The sequence below is a fragment of the Poecilia formosa genome, unplaced genomic scaffold (genome assembly GCF_000485575.1).
Source record: "Poecilia formosa unplaced genomic scaffold, Poecilia_formosa-5.1.2 Scaffold294, whole genome shotgun sequence".
Taxonomy (NCBI): Eukaryota; Metazoa; Chordata; class Actinopteri; order Cyprinodontiformes; family Poeciliidae; genus Poecilia; species Poecilia formosa.
The window spans coordinates 65,912-72,678 of NW_006800233.1; positions in this window are offsets into that span (position 1 = coordinate 65,912).

The following is a 6,767-nucleotide window of genomic DNA, read 5'->3' on the forward strand; positions in this document are numbered from 1 at the left end:
CTTTAAAATAAAATTGTTTATAAATATAGCTGTTTGTATAAGGTTTCCAGTAACAAAACAGCGTGTTATGAAAGATTAAATGCTCAAATACGTCATTGTGCCTGTTCAACGTATAACGCTGAGTGGAGCGGTCGACCGCTCTAAAATGGTCGCCCTACATCTCGTCACCGAAAATAGGCGAGAGCGTCCGTGAGGCGTGGGAGGTGCCAGTATGAGGTAGCGGCAACCCTTGGAAGGTGCCGAAGTCAGCTGAAGTCAGTGACAACACTGACCGCTAGCCCCGAAAACAGTGGCACTAATGGCAGGTGTGAGAGGAAGTGCCAGTATGAGGTGCCGAGATCAGCCGAAGTCAGTGACAACACTGGCAGCTAGTCCCGAAAACAGTGGCACTAATGGCAGGTGTCANACTGGCAGCTAGTCCCGAAAACAGTGGCACTAATGGCAGGTGTCAGAGGAAGTGCCAGTATGAGGTGCCATGGTCAGCCGAATTTAGTGATAATACTGGCAGCTAGTCCCGAAAACAGTGGCACTAATGGCAGGTGTCAGAGGAAGTGCCAGTATGAGGTGCCGAGGTCAGCCGAAGTCAGTGACAACACTGGTAGCTAGTCCTGAAAACAGTGGCACTTGTGGCGCGTAATGACACCTGCCACCGGAAGTGCCGTTAGTAGGTGCGGTGTCACGATTTGCGCTTTTGGGATTTGATCATAACTACTGCTTTGTAGATTCAACAAAAAATTGAACTGATCTGAGTCATATGTATCATATCCAGTGTCATCACTGCAGCAGAGAATAAACATATTTTTGCATAATTTATTGAGAATTTAAATTATTTTGCTTTTATGACAATTCTTAGGGACTCAATTTTGGAGACATTTTAATTATTTTTTTATTAGTAAACGTGTACACTAATAACCTGTTTTCTCCTCATTCGGTTTGAGAAATGATCAGACAACCAGGTTTTTTATGTTTTCAACCTACAGCACTTCAGAGATCAACAAAATCCAGGTAAAAAGCTGAACATTATCAGCATAGCAGACACAGGAGAAATCTACAAACAAGACTGAAAGATGTCAAAGGAGGAATATAGTTCATAAATAAAACAGGACCAAGAACAGAACCCTGTGGAGCACCATGTTTAAGGGTATAAATGTACAGTGACATATTTTTAAAAGTTTTAGCTGATTGTTTGTTTCCTCAATCATTCTTTTTATCATTTGTTCTTGGATACTGAATGTGTTTACTCTTTCATTTCATTAACTCACTATTGTGAGGTTTGCAAAGTCTCAGGGTATTCCCTGAGACTTTGCAAACCTTTTAAAGGAAAAACAAACAAAACAAACATCATTAAAACATGTTCCAAACCCATTCCAGCTGACTTCTCTGCCCTGATTATTAACAAAATTCAATTTGTTACAGGCTTAAAAAACAACAACCTCAGCTTTCATTGGTTACCAAACTGGTCTTAGTGACACAGTCTTTCATGTTTTAGGTTTTTATATTTCTCTTCTGCTGGAACACATTTTATTCAGATGAATAAATCACTTTCTCAGCATGTCACCAAAGTCTACAGAAGCCTGTTAATGACCCATTAAGTGTAATCAGGGTTAATACAGACATGAAGCTAAAACATGCTGGGCAGGATTGAGAAACATTGCTTTTAAAAAAAAATATTGGCTACATGAGAAACGCTTAAAACATAAATTTAACAGGTTATGCTGTGGTGGTGCAGGGGTTAAGCACAACTCACATATGGAGGCCTTAGTCCTCAACGCAGCTGTCGCAGGTTCGATTCCCGGCCTTGGCGACCTTTGCTGCATGTCTTCCCCCTTCTCTCATTACCTACTTTCCTGTCAAATTAACTATCAAATAAAAAGGCCACTAGAGCCCAAAAAACCCCATAAATTTAATATTGATACGTTGGTATTTGAAGAACCACAAAGAAAAGAAAATGCTAACGAAAATGGCTATGACATGTTGCTCTAACCATGAATCACTGGTGAGGTAGCAATTATAATTTAATCCATTGTTCTTCTACATTTATTTTGTAATGGATCTTCTTTAGAACTTCTTTCATGATCACACTAACTATGAAAAATTTGTAATTTTCCATGTTGGTACTTTGGAAGGAACTCAGGAATTTATAGGCTGCTTAATCTGGACAGTATTATCCTGGAGACAGTGATGGAAACATTTCTGGTATTTGTTAAAGACATAGTCAAGGTCACAGCTTTTTAATTTCATATTAACAAAATATATAATGAATACTCTGCTGCACAACCTGTCTGCTGTAGATCAGTGACAGAACGAAGCTAAAACGTCCAGAGGACTGAGGATGGATGGGATGCAGTCAAGACCAGACCAGACCGAGACCAAGGCTGACGCCAAATGTTTAGAACTTTGACAAATATTTCAAAAAATTGCTTTTTGTACACGACAAAATGCCAAAATTAATCCAAAGACTGTTACTCAACCTATACTAAAATGCTAATAATTGTCATAATAAACTAATACTTACAGCCATACATTGATGCACATTCTCTAAGCTGAATTCATCAGAATTAATAACAGGTGTATGATACATTTATGACAGTAGAAAAGTAGGCTAATAAAGATTTGTTGTATTTTTACAGAAATCGTTTATAAACGATCATCTAAATAAAAGCAATTCAACACCAGATCATATGCTAAAATCACATTGTGGATATATCAATAAATTAATAGGCATTTTAATATTGTCAGTCCATGGAGGCAAATTGCCTCACAAAGGGCAAATTTCCAAAGCTATCAGCACCAAAGATGCAGGGACAAAAAAATGGATTTGGGTCTCATTGGTCTGCTGTGTGAATGTGAAAGAGTGTCCACTGGTTGCAGAACCTCTTTCTACATTGATGTTACCTCTAATGGCGCCAAGTAGGGATGAGTGATATATCAGAACTAACATCGGTATTGGGCAATAAATAAAACTGGGCGAAAATCAAAAACTAATATTCATTTCCACATTGTTGTTGTCCGTTTCTGGTCACTTTTATCTCCAAAGACTTCATAACGGTGGAGAAAAAAAAAAGTAAGAATTGGTTATTGGTCATAACATCGATATTAATATTAGATGTCAATATCAGCTCAAATTGTCATATCTTTCCATCCCCAAAATCGGGCCTTGTTTTTCCAGTGAGGGTGATGCCGTTACATTTCCTCCACCAAAAGATGTTTTGCACCAAAAGATAGAATTTAGACAAATGTTCATGGGGACAGTCCACATACTAAACTCTGCTCAACCAACAAACTCAATCTCCCTACAAATGAGGAACCGCATGACAGAAAACAAACAAGCTTTGAAGTTTAATGTCAAGAGCACATTTTCTGACATGTTGTACTAAATGTACACATTTCTTTAAGAATTCTACTCTGATTCCTGCTCTCTCTCTTTCAACCTTCAATTAACCTCGCCTCCTCCTTCAGTGGACAGTTGTTTCTTTAGGCTACAGAGTCTCTGCCTCTGGACTGAAGCCTGGCGTTTTCAATCAGCAAACATTTAATAGCTACAATAAAACTGCAGAAAAGAAGGACAAAGCTGTCTTCAGTCCTATAATGGGGTTTTCCAGGGTCAATAGACATATTGGATTTCTGCATCAGTATGAGGCAAGATGGCAGGTGGACTGCTATATCATTGCTTGTTAGCAAGTGGAATGCAGTCGTGAAGTCTACTGTATAGACTTGGTGTTGAGGCCTAAAAGTGCCAGAAACAACAGAATGCATGGTGCTGTGTTGTGGGACTGCCTGCTTGAACTTTCTCGTTAAAATGACTTTGAAAAGGACAGGTGAAAATAAGTGTGAGACTCAGACAGGAAGGAGTGCAAGGCAACAAGACGAGCCTATGGGAGGAGGAAGGATCGGAATTAGAGGTGAAAAAGACAGTGCTGCTCTGGAGAAAAGGCAGAAGAACATTATCCAGAGAGACGGAGGGTGAGAATACTTTATGTAGCCAGTAATATCAGGGGTTTTTAAAGCCATACAGAAAATAAGTCAGGCTTTTTTCCTGCTTATAAGGCAGGGTTGTTCCATGAGATTCAGAGGAGCTGGGTTGTCCCCCCCCCCCGCGGGGGGATACTGAGAGAAATGGATTCAGTAGACAGGCATCAGGGTAAAGTCTCAGTAATTGTCCCTGACTTGAAGGTGAATGGAGCACATCATAATCACGTTATATCAGGTTTCATCATCTCCCATGTGTCAGCTTGAAACTATTAGTGTGCACCATTTTCCACTCAAAAGTCAAACTCTTCCTTCTTAGAGAAATCAACAATTCAGTTGGAACTGCAAGGTAAAGGCTAGGCAAGTGGTATTACTGTCATGTTGTGATGTTGGACCTAAATGGAGATATGGAGCTGGCGAATGAATTTGGAGATTTAATGAAAGATAATAAAAAACAAATTACAAAAATCAAAGTAAGCTGTGGCACAAACACAAAACCAAAAATATCCATAGGAAGGAAACCAACAAGGGAACATGAGGAGAACACGGGGCAGAACGAGACAAAAGGAACCGACAAGGAGTGACTGAGAACAAGGTGCTTAAATACTGGGGAGGTTGAATGGTGAACAAAAGTCCTGGGTTGATGAGATCACTGACTGCAGGTGTGAGTAGAAGGAAGCAGGAAACAGACTGAGGAGAGGGAGAGAAAGTGGCACAAAAATAGCAAAGCCAAACTCAAACAACCCGAGATCCTCACAGTTATTTACAAAGGTAATTAAAAGTACTTCACAGGAAAATAAAGGAACAAATGTGTGAAAGCTACATGTGAGACACACAATATAATAAACATATTTAAGTATTTTGTACAAAGAAAAGAGTGATAAAAATAATGCCTGACCTTCATTCCTACACGTATGAAGGCCCAACGTCATTCAGTGCCTTTTGAACGATCAACCACATTTTTAGTATTCTTTTACAAACAGGCAGTCAGTTCATGGATTTAAGGACTTTTTTTAAAGCGTTCTGTCATTGAAAAGGAATTTTAGAATTCTTTTCACAATTATCATGATGCTTTGGGTTTATTCAAACGTAGTGGACGTATGGAGGTGAAGAGGTGGAGAAAAAAGGTTTGAGGGAGAAAAGAGGAGAGGAAAGAAAGAATACAGAGAATACAAGACAACACTCTAGAAGTCTGCCTCTACACCTGGAGAAAGAAAGAAAAGTGGAGTGACTTCTAATTATAACCAGTTACATTATAAAAGTTACCAAGTCAACACAATTAAAATATCCTCCCACAGTCCTGAAACATGACAATTAGGTTAATTAGTCATCTCAAACTGGAGATAAGCCCAAAACACAACCCTGCAAAGACAAGTAAGTGTGGACCAGAGGTCTGCTGGTGACCTCATCCTTTAACCTGATGGTTTCCGTCCCTGACCCCATTCTCAACCAAAAGATCAACAGAAAATGACCAACAACCATCAGATATACAATTTATTGGTTTACCAGTATTTAAAATAATTGAAAATGTCAAATCAATAAGCAATTAATTGTTTTGACCTTCGTTCTTCATTCAAATTCAGGCAAAGCACCATGGCCAACAGGAACAAGGATACTAAAGTTAAAATATATTCACATTTGCAGATTATTTCAGCTGAATGTTTCTGTCTCAGTGCTTTTCAAAGAACCTAAAATAAATTCTGACCATTTTTGTCTAAAATGTCATAGAAGAAACCCAGAATAGTGGATGGGAAGAAAAGAGTAGAGAAAATATAAGTACGAATGGAGAAAGTTTCTTTTTTTTTTGAGACAATGTGTCATTGTGGTGTGTAGTGCTGGCAGATTGAGGTACAGTAAAAGGTGAAGGAGATGGAAAATAAGACAAGGAGAGAAGAAGCAAAAGATATCCCAAAGCCATTCTTTGTAGTTTGTGCTGAATAAAGAGTAGTTTATCTTTCCTGGTGTTTACTGTCGTGTTCCACTGGCCCAGTTGCCAGGAGACCATGACGTTTCATGTTGCTGGACACAGACTTTGTATCTCACTGTTTGTATATGAATAAGTTGCAAAGAAAGTTCAGAGTATCCAAGTGAATTAAATGGAAAGCAATTCCATGCATTTCTCCTCAAGCTTCATTATATAGTTTTTATTACTGTATTAAATACTTAACATCACAAACCTAACCAAGAGGCTATTGGGTATAAGTAGTTAAAAGTTAAGACAGTAAGACAGTAAGTAAGGAAAAAAAGTTGTCACTTGCTATCAATTGAAGCTTGAACTCAGTATTTTGGCAGTTTTCTAGAAGTTGGTTCCAGATTTGTGGTACATAGAAGGTGAATGCTGCTTCTCTGTTAATTTCTTTCTCTTTCAATTTCTTTAACTAAATCTCTTGACAAATTAGATACATCTTAGCACAATAATATTTTATATTTTTGTCATGAAGTGCGGTAGTAGAGATGGTGAGGAAGACTCTGTGGACCCAGGTTGAAATGAAAGAAGTGATGATTTAATGATGAATGACACGCAAATAATCCAAAAGTCCAGGCGGCACAGAATGAGAAGAAGGCTAAGGCTCAAAACTGGTAGCAAGTGGTCACAATCAAATAACTCACAGCAGATTTGACAGGAGACACAACTAGACAAGGACCCAAAAAAAGAACAAGGAACACATGGGTTTAAATACACAGGGACAACAACATGAAAACCTCTGAAGAAGACACTGAACACAACGTTCTTCTTTAAAAAAATGTGAACAAAAAATAAAGTGGTGTCAGATTTTAGAGATTTTATGATTTCTCTC